Source organism: Sceloporus undulatus, chromosome 1 (genome assembly GCF_019175285.1).
Source record: "Sceloporus undulatus isolate JIND9_A2432 ecotype Alabama chromosome 1, SceUnd_v1.1, whole genome shotgun sequence".
Lineage (NCBI taxonomy): Eukaryota > Metazoa > Chordata > Lepidosauria > Squamata > Phrynosomatidae > Sceloporus > Sceloporus undulatus.
Window position 1 is genome coordinate 25,095,758 of NC_056522.1, and position 16,369 is coordinate 25,112,126.

General features: G+C 41.6%; 1 protein-coding gene across 2 annotated transcripts in view; it reads left to right on the forward strand.

The window, feature by feature from the left end:
- Positions 1-16,369, forward strand: part of KLC4 (kinesin light chain 4) — a 76,957-nt gene that overhangs the window by 4,091 nt on the left and 56,497 nt on the right. The window contains exon 1 of one of the 2 annotated variants that reach the window (XM_042446860.1): positions 12,676-12,813. The exons of the other annotated variant lie outside the window; for it this stretch is intronic. The gene's annotated coding sequence lies outside the window, so the exon portion shown is untranslated. Of the gene's footprint in view, positions 1-12,675; positions 12,814-16,369 lie in introns of those variants that run through there. 2 annotated transcript variants of the gene reach the window in all.

Here is a 16,369-nt window from a genome sequence, read left to right on the forward strand (position 1 = left end):
TCACCTGTAATCGCACACAGGCAATCACAACAGTTATTTAAGTATATGGTCTTTTTTTTTCTGTGTGTGACTTCTAAAAATAAAGCGATTTGGAAAAAAAATCCCGTAGAAGATCATTTCATACTTCCTACAGAAATATTGCAAGATTGTTACCTGCATTATTTAGTCTAGCTTTTCCCAACTGTCCATGCATTCACTGGCTGGGGATGATAAGATTTGTAGTAATGACATCTGAAAGATACACAATTGGAGAGCGTTGCCACAGTACATAGCTTTAGGGAGGGTGTCACTTGTAGATGTCATTCATACTCTATTTAATGGCATCCCAAGTCCTTTTATTACTACCTGAATGTACTGATTTTACATAATTTCAGAAGTTAAGCTGGGCTAGGTCTCTTGAGTATTTGGGTAGAAGACCACTAAAAAATAACAGGATCTTAGGAAGCAAGCCTTCCTACAATGCAGCTTTTTATATGTTTTTTTAAAATGATTTTACAGAAAAAAAAGAAAAATCTGTTAAAGCAAACAGTGCAAACAATAAAAAGCATTTGGTTGCAGGATGTATACCTCTACAAAAAAAAAAAAAGCCAATCAACCATTATATTTGGACGGCTACATTTACATGAGTCTACAAAACATGTAAATCCAATTGAGATACTGTGGAGGCCTGAAAAGTGCTGACATTGCCCTTATTTTGGGACCAATTTAAAGACTGGTTATTCAGTCCAGGCATCTGGAGCTTAGTAAAAGTATGACTGTGACAAGTTGCTAAAATGTCTCTAGCCAATTCATATGTATCCAAAAGACTGCTGTTGTAATAGTTGTGGAAATACTAGTTTTGATGGAGTTACTCCAGTCTGTATGTCAAACAGCCCATACCAAGCAGACGCTTCCAATAATTTTATCTGAGATTAAAATGTTGGGTTAAATGATTCCAGGGAAGCTGATCAGGAAACAGGGATTACAACCCCACATCTTGGGTGTATTCTTGGATTCAGACCTGACCCTGGATGCTCACATTTTTGCAGTGGCAAGGAGTGCATTTGCACAGTTAAAGCTAGTGCATCAGCTGTGCCCAATCCTTGGGACATCTTCCTTGGATACGATGACATGTGGTTTAGTTACATCCCAATTGGATTACAGTGAGCCTTGTGGTTTGCATATTGGACTAGGACTCTAGAGACCAGTGTTTGAATCACCACTCAGTCATGTAAGCCTACTGGGTAACATTGGGCAAGTCATACCATCTCAGCCTCATGTGGAAGCAGTGGCTTCTTGCCAAGAAAACCCTGTGATAGGTTTGCCTTAGGCTCTGTATAAGTCAGAAGTGACTTGCACACAGCAACATATTAACTGGAGTATGGTAAAAGTCTTCCAGTGTAAGTGTCTGTCACTCTGCTACCGCTTCCATTTTAGAAGAAGTTCAGGAGTGTCCAAGATTCCCACCTAGAAGTTAAGAGGTACCGGAGATCAATCCCACCTAGAAGTTATGAGCTGCTGGAGTTCACCCTTTTGTTAATTATTTAGGTATCTAAGGGAAATTTGATCTCTGAAATTAGCTTGGACAAACCATGGGTGGAGCTGGCAAGCGTGCACTAGGTTGCAAAGTCTCCTGTGTATGTGGCAGTGTCCCTGCTATTTTTAACCATTATGCTATCACACTATGTGGCTGTGGACTCATTGTTGTTGTGTGCCTTCAAGTCATTTCTGACTTATGGTGGCACTAGGCAACACTCAAACCACTACACTACACTGCTACACTGGTTCTCTGCTTCTGTGCAAAAGGGAATTTAATGGATTCTTTGACATCAGGGCTTTAAGCACTTCCTTTTTCAAGAGATTAATTACTGCCACAGTCCTTTCTAGCATTAGATGCTTATAGTTTTATACTGGTTCAAGCTGTATATCAGTGAAAATTTCATTGTTATTATATGTGGCCCAGTCTTCTCCTTTCCCAAGAAAAGATATTTCACCTAAATATTAGCAAGAATCTTTTTTAGTATAATAACTGTTCGACGATGCAATAGACTGCTTGGGAAGGGTAAGCTCTTCTTCATTGGAGGTCTTTAAACAGATGATGGATAGGCAACTTTCAGGAGTGCTGTTGTTGTGTGTTACTGACTAGATGGCCCTTGAAGCAGTTTCTAAATCTGTGCTTCCCTAAATCAGAAGACATGTGACCTCTTGGCACAAGAGATACTCTGGATCTAAGATGGAAAGATTAGTTCCTTCAGAGCATTTTGGAATATTTAAGGGTTTCAGCAGACAGGAATACTGAACATGAATTGTGGTCAGGTGTACTAACGAGTAATCTATCTGCTTTTCTAACTGTCCAGATGCTCTTGGCCTATTCATCAGGCTCATTCTTCTCTATAAATTAAAACTTCATATTGATACCCATGGCATTATAAATGTTTAATGCATTACCATTTTTCTAAATTGTACTAAATTGGGAAAGATGGGGAAGGTAACTGGATTGAATGAACATGCTTAAAGGATGGTACAGTACTTGTTTTATAATTGCAGTACTAAGGAATTGGCAAGTATACAGTTTTATGACAAAATATATGAAACCTGTTTGTTCTTAGATTACTTGAAAGAAACCAAACACCAATAGCTTGTTTCAAAATGAGCTAATTAATATAGACTTGGTTTTTAAATCAGGATGCAACAAAATAGTAATCACCTCTAAAGGTGCAGTCCTGTTCCCAGTTTACAAGGACTGCATCCCATTGAGGTCAGTGGGCTTAAATTTAGGTAGAAAAGTATGGGATTGAAATTAAAAGCATGGGGCAATAGCCTTCAACCTTGTCAGACACAGGAACTACCTTAAAACCCAACCTAAAGCAAGGAACTTGCTTGTATTCCCCACTATCTTTAGCTGTAAAAGCAAATCTATCAACTGCTGAATCTGAGATTTACAGTAAAACAAAATTAACCTGTGTGCTTCTCCAGATCAGATATCATCCCTTTGGAAATATTGGGTTGTGGTGCCTTGCCTTCTTCAGAAACAAGTTATTATTCTTTTCTCCCCTAAGTTCCTTTTTTCTAATTTCATAGGAATCTCTCTTCTAAAATGATTGGTCTGTCGTAATTAGGCGCAATTAATTTGTCTGGTTCCTAATCTTCCCATAGTTGCAAACCACAGTAGGGCTATATACTGACATTATCCATGGGTAAATTGTTTTGAACACATACCCAGAACAATAACATGTAGTTTAAGAGCATTGCATTGTAAATGGTTGAGTGCCAAATGCAAAATGCTGAGACTGCAGAGATTAGTGGCTCTGATTCTAAAGTTGTATGTTTCTTAAATTTTAATCTAATTCATAATTATCTTGGTATATTCTCCTTCAGACATGGTGGGGCTTGCTTCTGGGGAAAGAGGTGGAGTCTAATTTTTATTATTCAAAAATTAGTACAGATGTATTGAACAATGGTACTCTGTTTTATAAAACTGTTATCTTAATGCTTGTTTAGCTAGCAGAATACCGGTACTGTTACGTTGAAATGAATATTTATCTAAAATGTGTTATTTCTTGGCAAAAGTAACTACTTGTTGGCTCCGGTATGACTGTTGCAGTCATATAGGAGTACCAGATATGGCAGAAATCAAAGCTTAGGGAGGGCCCAAGAGCATAGTTCCTAATGTGAGATCATGCAGAACGAATCCTACAGGAATGATACTGGTGTGGTACAAGGTTGGGACGAAGGCAATGACTTAACTGACAGAAGCGCAACTCTGACTGACACTAACAGTTTTAACAGGGGACAGTTTTCTCTGATGGCGGTTAATAATCACTCTTTCACATAGTCCATTATCAGAAGTAAGAGGGAGAGACTGTGGTGTCTTAACACAATGTGTATATTAATATATGAGTTTACATCACAGTCTCACTTGTAACAAAAGAATTCTCATAAAATTTTCCTGTTTAAAAAAAAACCTAGACCTCCGATTAAGCAGATTTTTAGCATGGTATAGTGGTTTAGTGGTTTGAGTGTTGGACAACTCTGGAGGCCAGTGTTTGAATCACCACTTAGCCATGGAAGCCTGCTGGGTGACACTCTTTGCCTAAGAGGAAGGTAAAGGCAAAAGCGCCTCTGAACAAATCTTGCCAAGAAGACCCCATGTGCCTTCAAGCTGCCTATCAACTTATGGTGAATTTTGTAGGGTTTTCTTAACCAAAGAACAGTCAGGTGGTTTTGCCAGTTCTTTCCCTTGAAATATAGCTTACAGCAGGGGTAGGCAACCTGCGGCCCGCGGGCCGGATGCGGCCCGGCAAGGCCTTGGGACTGGCCCCAGCCTGGTCCTGCCGCCAATTGCTGCCAGGGCCTTTGGCGTCTCGCGCGAGGGGCATGGTGGGGCAATTGTCTATAGAAGCCTCAGAAACATGCATTTATCTTAACATTTTTTTAAAAATCAGTAAATTTTTTCACATGTCCTCCATTTTTTATTTAAAAAGTGCCCTCCATTTGAAAAAAATTTCATACATTTGTCCTGGTTTATTTATTTATTTAATTTTTAAAAATTATTTAATTATTTATTTTTTGGCTTCGGCCCCCCCAGTTGTCTGAGGGACAGCAACCCGGCCCCCGGCTCAAAAGGGTTGCCTACCCCTGGCTTACAGCACCTGGTAATCATTGGCAGTCTCCCATTCAAGTATGAACCAAGGCAGACCCTGCTTTAGCTTCCAAGATCAGAGGGGATCTAGTGTTTTTTAGGATAGGGTCACCATAAGTCAGAAAGAACTTCAAGGCACACAGCAACAAGCAGATTTTATTGTTTTAACACTTCATGACTAATAGACGAGCCCCTTGACAGAGTTGTATCATGTTATACAGTTCTTATGGTCAGGGTCACAATTTGCATCTTTCTGTATCCTTTTACACCCCACCCACTTCCATAACCATGCAGCAATGCTTAAAACCTTCTAACTTTAATATTGTACTTTATAAGTGCTTCTGAACAAGTAGATTGAAATTCATAAAAGGCCAGGCTGAAATAAATAAATTGATCTTAAATTTGCTGCTAGATTCTTCCCAAGTCTCTTTGGCTATAACAGTGAATCATCCAACATTTAATTTGGATTGGCAGTGGTACTTGGCCTATGAAAAGTTCAAAAAGTGTTATAATATATAGTGTCAGCTTCATTATAGGAGCCAGTCTTCAGTTGCTTCTTAAATCATTGCACAAGCACAAAGCAGTCAGACTGCTATAAATTCCTGATTCAAAAAACTCAGAGGCTGACCTTCCGAGCTGGTTTGCACAGTTGCTATGGGAAGTGCAAAAGGGGGCTGAATAAGAAGTGATTCTACAATAGGAAACTGGTGTGTCTGCCTTAGGAGAGGGACAGAATGGGGGGGGGGGGAGATGAAGAAAATAGTGCTTTCTAAAGGCATCATCACATTAAAATGGTTTTGGAAAAACGTTGCTATCCTCACATAGAGAATTTTTGTTTTGCTTAAAGGGTAAAGTGAACCTTTGTCAATATTGGGATTAAGCAAATTGCCTATCATATTATATCACTTTCCTTGAGCAATTCTTCTTCTTCTTCTTCTTCTTCTTCTTCTTTTTTTTTTTTTTTGCCTTCTCTTGAATTTGAAAATTCCTGATATAAACAAAAGGATCCCAGTTCAGAGAAGTTGCTCTATTAATTTCAGTGAAACATAACTCATTTCTCATTTACTTCAATGGAGTTTGTTTAGTGCAGTAGTCTCTGGAAAAAGAAGGGACCTTTAAGTTGGCCAGTTGTTCAAAGAGGTGGTCATCTTTTTAAAAAACCTTGGTTTCAGCCTTGTAGCATCCAACTTTCAGCTTCAAGAAAATGGTGGAATAGTTTTTTGAGGTGTGTTTTATTTTTCAGACCATTTCCATGCAGGTGAATGAAAAGAGACAGCTAGAGTTGACCATTATACAACAGAGTATCCCAGTCTTTGGTTAGGAGTCATAACTTGGAGAGGCGGTTTTTTAGTCAGTGTTCAAGAAAAAAAAGGAAATAATGCAGCATCCAGATGTTTGAGAATGATACAAGAACAGACATATTCTTCGCAAAATAAAGGCAAAAATAAGAGTAAGTAAAATGAGAAAAATTATTCTACCTCATTCTTCCAGTTTTCAGATAGGATTGCCCTACAATATTTAAACTTCAAGTAATCTGTCCTGGTTTTTCTATATTGTGTTTGGATTTGATGTTAAGCCCATTTAAAGATTTGGGCTTCAAATGCCTTGGAGGTTGTTGAGAAAAATGATCATAGAATCATTGAACTTGAAAAGACCTCAAGGGCCATCCAGTCCAACCCCCTGCCGTGCAGGAACTTGCAATTAAAGCATTCCTGATAGATGGTCATTCATCCTCTGTTTAAAGACCTCCAAAGGAAGAGAGACCCACTTTCTGAGGGAGTGTGTTCCACTGTTGAACAGCTCTTACTATCAGGAAGTTCCTCCTAATGTTGAGGTGGAATCTCTTTTCCTGTAGCTTCAATCCATTACTCCATATCCTAGTCTCTGGAGCAGCAGAAAATAAGCTTGCTCCCTCCTCAATATAACATCCCTTCAAATACTTAAAGAGGACTATCCTATCACCCCTTAACACCTTCTCTTCTCCAGGCTAAACATACCCAGCTCCCTAGGTCTCTCCTCATAAGGCATAGTTTCCAGACCTTTCACCATTTTGGTTGCCCTCTTCTGGACACACTCCAGCTTTTCAATATCCTTTTTGAATTATGGTGCCTAGACCTGGACGCAATATTCCAGGTGAGGCCTGACCAAGGCAGAATAGAGTGACACTATACTTCGCTTGATCTAACTAGACACTATAGTACTTCTATTGATTCAGCCTAGAATCGCATTGATCTTTTTAGCTGCCGCATCATACTGTTAACTCATGTACAACTTGTGGTCTACTAGAACTCCTAGATCCCTTTCACATGTACTGTTGTCAAGCCAGATCTCCCCCATCCTGGTATCTGTGTATTTAATTTTTTCACCCCAAGTGTAGTATCTTACATTTCACCCTGTTCAAATTCATTCTGTTAGTTTTGGCCCAGCTTTCTAATCTATTAAGGTCATTTTGAATTTTGATCCTGTCTTCTGGGGTGTTAGCTATTTGATCAAAAGATTGCCTTTTAATTCAGTGGTGGGGAAAAGTATAGCCCTCTAGATGCTGGACTGCAGCTCCCAGTGTTCATCTTTATGGCTGTAGTGGTTAGGGCTAAAAGGGGTAGCAATCCAACCAATCTTTACACACTCTACATTTTGTTCATCCGTGTTGCAGTTCCTCAGGGGCAGATGACTAAAACTGTGGCTTCATTTGGAGAGATGGTAGGCTCTGATCTTGAGAAGGATCTTGAGAGAAAAGCTATTTTATAGAGATGTTCAGGTTCCATTCAATTAAACAGGAATGGAAAATCCTGCTCACAAGTAGCTCACAGATTCCCCCCTCCCCCCCAAGTTCACAGAGTCTGCTGCTATAGCAAGATTTGCATCCTCCTCCAAATTTGTACAGCTTCCTCAAGCTGTCTCAGTAAGAACTGCAGTTGTGCATGAGAGAGACAGAGAGGCTAGTATGATGCATACCTATGTGTAATATACTTGCATGCATGTAAGATTCACACGTCAGATAAACAATGGTGACATAGAATAGAGGACAACAAAAAGGCATTAATTGCTGAGGGCAGACTTGATTAGTAGTTGTCCTGGGTGGCAGGGGCAGGGTTGAAGGTAATACCTTGCTGTGTCTCAGCTAGTCCTTGCTATATAGTGAAAGACAGGGCTGACAACAGAAGGGGGGAAAGAAAGTACAAATCACTGGATAGGATCTAAAAGCAGGTCTGAGGCCCATCTATATTAAATATATTTTTGTTTGAGGGGGGCAGAGGAGAACCAAATCCCATAATTTTTGAGCTGGTTAGTGTGAAAACAGCCCTACTCAAAACAGACTAAGCGCTGAGTATGTAGCAAAATGGCCACAAGCTATGTGCCAAAGGATGCAAGTGTTCATCTGTTGTGTATCTTAGCTGGTCCCCTTCTTCCTAATGTACAGGCCGAGGGGAATGAGATGTCCCACATGAGGCAGGCCTATATAAAACCTCAAAGTGGTGTACATTCCTGTGAGAGTTCACGCTCTCATAAACTCTCTAATTTTATATAGGCCGCCTCATGTGTACCTGCCAATCCTGAGCTGGTCTGGCAACACAGAGGGCTATACTGTATTGCTGTCGGTAAAACAAGGCAACTTCGGGGGGGGGGGCTGTGACTGCTCTTGTTGGCTCTAGCTAAAGACAGAATTAGCCTACGCATTTACAGGACACTACTGGCAGCATTAGGCTACCTGCTGTGCTCTCACTTCCAAGAGATGACTGCTACTAGGGTGCTTGCTTCCACTCTTTTGTTAGTAAGGGGTGAGGCCATCTACTGCCCATCCACTCTGTTTGATTCTTGCATGTTTTTGGTAGTACCTCCGTTTTGCTCTTCCATAAAACACCTGTCTTTCAGATTGATGCAGTAGGTCTTTCACCGCTTGCACATTTTTGTAGTCTACCAAGTCCATAACTAGTTAGCAGGAGGAGTAAACAACTAAAGTGGGACATGTCACAGTGGGTAGTGTCCCCATTGCAGCTAAAAAGCTGCTTCTGCTTTGTGTAATTGTTAGCTGTTGCAATTTACTGCAGACCACTATGAATAGATCATCATACAGCGATTCTCAGAAGTCTTCTTACTTTTGTCCTGCCTCCTCACCTATTTTGTTCTCATATTTGTGTTTACTGAAAGAAAATTAACTCTAGGTGAATAAAATAGTTAAGGAAATCTTGTGTTTTGTTTTCTCTTTACCCATCATAGTCAAATGTGTGAAACTGCTTAGCACTAACATAATGTTTGACAACAGAATTTCAATAGAATGTTTTAGCAGGTATAATTTAGTGGTAGTTTGGTCATCCCTATATCTACCAAAAAACAAAAACAAAATCCCAAACAAACCACTGCAAGTACTGTTCAGTATGGAATGTAAGCATATTAGCTGCCTCTGGTCTCTGAGATCTGCACTGTCAGCATGAGCACTGATGTGCAGAAAATGTGTAACCCAGACACTAACAACAAACTAGCCATTTGTACCTCTGGGGAATTTGCAGGGTCAGTCTGAACACATGCACACAAACTCTCACTGTTTTGAGCTTATCTTGCAGACTGTCTTGCAGATTTTCCTTGTTTAAAAGAACCTCCAGAGATTTATAGGGACCTTGGGAGTCAACTAGTTTCAGCCTCCTGCTGAAGGAAAGATTTAACATCAGCTTCTCTGATAGAAGGGTGTCCAAGGCCTGGTAGAGACGGGCCTTGTGGCACGTCTTGATGACGTGCTAAGGTTGCCTCGGGGCATCGCTTACAAACGCCCCGCAACCCTACAACGTATTCCGTACGTCAAAATGGTGGCACCCTGTACAGATGGGCACCACCATTTTGACGTGAAGGAAGCTTAGCATCCGCACGTTGCAGCACGATACTAACGTTGTGAATGAGCCATTGGCGCACTGCGGCGTCAGTACTGCTTTTTGTGGGTTCTTTTTGCTTCGTGGGGAAGCTGCGCAGTTTGTCTGCTGCAGCTTCCTCGCGGAAAAAAACAAGGCACCGGAAGACCGGCCTTTTTGGGCGGTCTGTACCGGGCCCAAAACTACCTTTTGCAAAGGAGAGCCAGTCACCTGTCCCAAGGTCATCTGTTGCATTGTTGAACAGCTCTTACTATAGGAAATGCCCCTAATGTTTAACCAGAATCTGCCTCCATGCTATTTCTAACTATTCATTCTAGCCTGAATAATAGAGAACAAATATCAGTAAGCTACAACTTATATGGGACAGCCTTTAGATATCTGAAGATCACTGTCATGTCTCCCCTTAACATTTTCTTCTTCTCAAAAAAATACCCATTCCTGAGAAGACTTGGGCCAGAATCCCCTATAGGCTTTCCTTAGTGGAACCAGATGTCACACTAATGTAACTATTGCATTTTTTTTTTTGGTGTTATGCAAGCAACTATTCCATACCACCTTATGCAGTGATTTTGCCAGGCTATGCAGGGACTGCCAGATAGTTCCGGCTACACCTCCACCTAGGGATGCCATAACCCGGCTGCAGGCGTGCCAAACCCGCTTTTGGGGGTGCTGGCATGGTCACGGTCCGGTTTTGTGCCAAAACCGGGTCTGCCCTGCCTGCAGCCACCTCCGCCCCCATGCGCGCCTTCTTTATGGCTGCGGCTGCTCATGCAGCCGGCCAGCCACCCACTTCCGCGTCCGCCTCCTCCTCCTCTGCCCCCTGCGCGCTCCCTCTGGCCGCGGCCACCCATGCAGCCGGCCAGCCAGCCACCCGCCTCAGAAAAGGAGGAGGAGGAGAGGCAGAGCGAAGGAGGACTCTGCGCCAGAGGGAGGGGAAAGGGCTCTTTGTCTTGCCCTACCCTCCCTTCAAGACAAGGCCTCTGCACTTGCAGGGCCGCGCACAGGGCTAATGAGGAGGACTTCCTCCTCTGAGTCTGGGGCTGAACAACCCGCCCCTTCTCCAGGCCGGAGCCTGTGAGGGCTGGCAGGGGGCTGGGCTGTTCCAGCCCCAGTCTGCCCCCATTGGCCAGCCAGGCTCCGAAGGAGGAGCTCCTCCTCTGTTGGGCCGGGCTGCAGCCAGAGGGGAAGGAAAGGGCAATTTCCTTTGCCCTTTTTTGGCACCAAGGAGGAGGAAGAGGAGGAAGAGGAGGAGGTGGGTGCCCATTTACAGTATTTATTTTGGTTAAGTGTGCTGTTTTTAAAGTGTTTATTTTTATTTTTATTAAGTGTATTTTTAAAGTGTATTTTTCCAGTACAGTATTTATTTTAATTAAATGTATTTTTAAAGTGTATTTTTTCCAGTATTTAATTTAAATTAAATGTATTTTTAAAGTGTATTTTTTCTAGTATTTAATTTAAATTAAATGTATTTTTAAAGTGTATTTTTTATTTATTTTAATTAAATGTATTTTTAAAGTGTATTTTTTCCAGTATTTAATTTAAATTAAATGTATTTACATTTTTAAAAATCATCATTTTTTCATTTTGGCGGGTGGGGGGGGGGCGGGGAGGGGGGGGGAAGAGAGGGGGGGCGAGACGGAGAGGGAGAGGGGGGTCCCTCCTCCATTTTAAAAAAATGTGCCCTACATTTGAAAATGTTGCCCTACATATGTCCCAGTTTGGAGGTCCAGACTTATGGCAACCCTACCTCCACCTCTACTCAAATGACCACTGACTGGTTATGTACCAAGCAAGCTCGCTTGCATGGCTGACTAGCCGTCTGCTTTCACTCTCCTAGACCTCTGCATAAGTACTGTACTCTGGTGAAACTTTATACTGTATTCAGTCTGCTTGAAACAGAATCTTGACCTTTTTTTTTACCATATCCCTCACCATCCTGGTCATCTTTCTGTAGGTATGTTTTCAATGGTCAGTGTCCTTAAAATACAGTGGCCAGAACTGGACACAGGTCTCAATTTGTGCCAAGTCAGGGATTTCTTGGTGGCTGCTCCCATGCTTTGTAATTTCCTCTTCTGTCAGGCCCACCATTTTCACAATGGCACTCTCTATGTGGCTCTTCCATCAGCAGGCAAAAATGTTATTCCAAAGTGTTTTTAGCAATGTTTTTGAGAACGGAATGTTTTTAAATAAAAGTATTTTAATAGAGGGATGTAATGTTTTTAATGTTAGTGTTAAAACTATAATTATTATTTTAATTATATGTTTTGGGGAGATGATGATGATGAGGGAATGTCCAGATTTTTTCAGTTTTTCCCCACGTCTTCAGATCTCTGTCTTGGCTCCAACTTCTGTTATTCCATAATTTTATACTCCTTCAGACTTCTTGATGTGTTAAATCAACACACACCCCCAAAATTTTTGTCACTCTTAATTTTATTTCAGAACATATTCTGAGCACGTAGAGTTTCAATTTTTTTTCTAGAGAAAGTTAATACTTTGTTAAAGTAAAAATAATAAAATGAACATCTGTAAATCATCTGCATATTATTGACTATCGTTGGGCTGCATTGTTTTTAAATAAGAAAGGACTCTGTAATGAGCAGCATTGGTCCTATTGGGTGCTGGCTTGCCTGGACCAGCCTAGGTGCTAATTCTGAGTTTATTCACTGCATTTGTTTGATGGTCATTTAGAGTCCTCCAGTCTTCAAAGTTCAGGTCCAACTTTAGCCACACCAATGTTTTTTGCTTACCAGTGTAGACTTTGATCTTCATACTGTGTGATGTCAGAACAAAAACAGTATGGTATAATTCCAATTTTATTAAGAAGGCCTGCAATTTAAGTAAAGTATAGCTTTGAATTGCAGTATTAGCTCTTCTGCTTCATGCACTCTTTAGACTCGTCAAACCACAGTCTTTAACCTTTAATATCCCTTGATGTGACCACATGCAGTTCTGCATACAGCTAGGCAGAATCAAACTGCTGTGGCAGGTACAGATTCCATGGGGTGTGGCTGGAGCAAAGCCACCCTGGCAATGGGAATGCAGTGTTAATATTTACCTAACATTAGAGCAGAAGCCTTGTTTTTCCTCTTGCATGGTACAGTATAAGCAAAAGACAAGGCTACCTTTATGATGGGTACTTATCTCGATCATGAAGCGGAGCAAAGGCCAGCCCTCCTTCACCCTACCCAACTATGCACTGGTCCAAAGCTTTGATGCTGCTTTTAACTGAAGAGCGGCAGATATATATTAGTGTGTTGCATGTTTGTCTGCCCTTACTTGTCTGCAGATAAGGCAGGTTTGCACATTGGAGGCCACAGTCAACTACTGGTATGTATCTTGGCATGCTATTAAAAGGTGAGGAAGAGGCTTCACTGAATAAGCCTTTTTTCAGCAAATGGTTTTGGAGGAAGAAAGGTGAAAAGGGAGTATTTCTATTTGTATGATATGAGGGGTGGGAATGGACAGGTAGAAACAGAAAATTATAGCTTCCAATCTTTTCTCTGCAGTCACCAAGGTCTCCCCAAGCTTTCCAAAGCTCACCCACCCTAATTTTGGTGGGGTGAAACCTCAACCCCACCCCATACTTTCCAGAAATTTACTTCTTACTCCCTCCAACTCCTGAAAATTGGCCAAAAATCACCCCAAAACCTAGAATTGAACTGGGAGTGAACTTCTGGTCACTTAACACTGATTTTTGCTAATGAATCAAGAGGTGTGGCCTGCTGCAGAAAAACAATATATGAACATTGGTCCCTGAAGCAGTTGCCCATCCCTGGTCTGCTGAGTAAAGAAATCTATGGTAGATGATAGAACGTGGATCTGGAAGGCAAGTTATAACAATTCTGCATGAATGCCTGTGGCACCGAATAGATCAATTAAACACCATGAAGAATATAAAACCATAAGCTAAAAACAGTAAGCCTAAAATCTAGAAATAATAAAGTGGCCCCTGTTTTAGCCTTCTTTCAGAAGGCTTTGATAGGCTATCCTGCTCAAGGACTCCCTCCCCCCCCCCCATGTAGCCCCTGAGATAAGCCCTACTCCTTTTCCTTATTGCAGTGGTTCAAGGATGTTTGAAAGAAGTTGTCTCCATTTGAAAACAAAGCACCTAGAAATATTCATATGAGGACATAACATTCCCTGATAACTGGATCTCCCCTTTTCTTTTAGATACTGAGCAGAAACTGCTGCTGTTTGCATGTTAGTTTGCCTTTTCTGGTAGTCATGGATAAAACTATCATCTTCAGCTTGCAAAATCCATAGAAAAAAAACAGACAGAAATTACTGTTTCTGATTAGGAGTAATAAAAATATATTCTCTGGCTTGGGTTGTAATCCTGAACACCTTTAGTAGGGAACAAATTTCATTTTAATTGACAGAAGTTAATCTGGAGCAAATAAATAAAAGTTGTGGTAACAGAATTTATCCTGTGATGTCTCTGACATTCCTTGAACCGTGGATATTATCTTCCTTTATTACATGTATACCTCCCTCACCCTTCTTCCAAGGAACTGTTAAAAGAACCACAAACTAACATAATGGCAATTTTCTATCCTGTTTGTCTCTTTAATGGGGATTTGAGGAGTAATTTTATTTTCAAAAGCAAAAAGCTATGTACAGTGGACCCTTGTTAAACGCAGGGGTTTGGTTCCAAGATCCCCCGTGTATAACAAAATCCGTGTCTGCTCGTCCCATTAAATATAATGACATAGCAAAATGGTATCCCTTATAAAAATGGAAAATCAAGGTTTGATATTTGAAATTTATACTTTTTTTTTAACATTTTCAAACCGTGTATGCTTGAATCCGTGTATAAAAAATCTATGTATAAGCAGGGCCGACTGTAGTCACAAAAATTTCTCAAAGCATGTGATAGCCGTGTTCATAGAATCATAGAGCTGGAAGAGATCTCAAGGGCCATCCAGTCCAACCCCCTGCCATGCAGGAACACAGAATCAAAGCACCCCTGGCAGATGACCATTCAGTCTCTGTTTAAAAACATCCAAAGAAGGAGATTCCATCACTCTCCAAGGGAGTGTTTTCTACTATCAAACAGCTCTTACTGTCAAGAAGTTCCTCCTAATGTTGAGGTGGAATCTCTTTTCCTGTAGGTTGCATCCATTGCTCCGGGTCCTATTCTCTGGATCAGCAAAAAACGAGTTTGTTCCATCCTCAATATGACACCCCTTCAAATACTTAAACAGGGCGATCATATCTCCTCTTAATGTCTCATTTCTAGGCTAAACATACCCAGTTCCCTAATCCTCTCCTCATAGGGCATGGTTTCCAGATCCTTTCGCCATTTTGATTGTCCTCCTCTGACTAAGTACAGTACCTTACATTTCTCCCTGTTGAAATCCATTTTGTTAGTTTTGGCCCAGCTTTCTAATCTATTAAGGTCATTTTGTATTTTGATCCTGACCTTTGGGATATTAGCTGTCCCTCCTAATTTGGTGTTTTCTGCAAATTTGATAAGTATGCACTCCATTCTTTCATCCCAGTCATCAATAAAGATGATGAATAGTACTGGGCCCAGCACAGAATTCTGTGTTCAGGAAAGCAAAAGCACTTGTGGTATGGAGTAGGTTGTGTGGTTTTGCACATTTCTGATAGGGATAGAAGTCACCTTATGGAGAATTTGTGACCAGTTATCATATGAAGGGTTTAAGTTGGGATAGACCAGGAGTAGGCACCATTGGCTGTCCTAAAGCTTTGTGCTACAACTTCAGACAGACAGCTAACATAGCCATTGGTAAGGAAATGTGGGAGTTAAACATCGACAATTATCTGGAGGACCAACAGTTCATCATCCTTGCTATAAAATTAGGATGATGGTTCCCAGATTAGCAGCTGTGCTGAAGGGACTGCTGTCCTTGCTTCAGGTGCTCAGTGATGAGATTCTTGGTGAATGGACAAAGTGACACCCCAGTTGCATGTATTTGAACAAGTGGGGCTTGAATAACCAAATGCCTACTGTGGAGCAAGAGGAGGTGGCTGTGAGGAGGCCAGCATGGAGCACCTTGAGAATAACACAGTGATTTGTGTTCTTTAATACAGTACTTCCTAGAGACCAGTGTCCCCGATGTATGTCTTGCATGTGCTGGCAGGAAAGTATCTGCTGTCTTTCCCTCTAAGGAGTCTGCCTGCACCTTTGCTGCTGCTGCTGCAGTAGGTGGGTCACCAAACTGCATAGTTACTCTGTCAGGTGAGGAGAGAGATGAGACCAGCAGATGCTGTTTCTGCTAACATTTACCATTATTATTATTATTATTATTATTATTGCCTTGCTCTTCAGCCAAAAAGCTATCAGAACAGCTTACAAATTGTTAATTAGACATTTCCTTGCCCTCATGTTTACAATCTAAAGAGACAAGACACAAAAGGAGAAGGGAATGGCAGTGGGGAAGGGGGGAAGTCCAGCAGATCTTCTCTCCCTCTGAGGCCTGGACCATGGCAGATGGACTGGAGGGAGGGCCCTTCTTCTTACTCTGATTCGGCTCAAAGGAGCTGGGCTGTCTTCTCTCCTTCTCGATGGTGGATGGAGGGAGGGCTTCCTTCTTTCAGGCAAGGCCCGATGGAACTGGTTTGCCTTTCTCTCCCTGTGGATGATGGTGGAAGGAGGGGAGGGCTCTCCTTTCAGGCAAGTCCTGATGGAACTGGCTTGCCTTTCCCTCCCTGGAGATGATGGTGGATGCAGGGGAAGGCTCTTCTTTCAGGCAAGGCCTGATGGAATGGCTTGCCTTTCTCTCCCTGGGGATGATGGTGGATGCAGGGGAAGGCTCTTCTTTCAGGCAAGGCCTGATGGAACTGGCTTGCCTTTCCCTCCCTGGAGATGATGGTGGATGCAGGGGAAGGCTCTTCTTTCAGGCAAGGCCTGATGGAA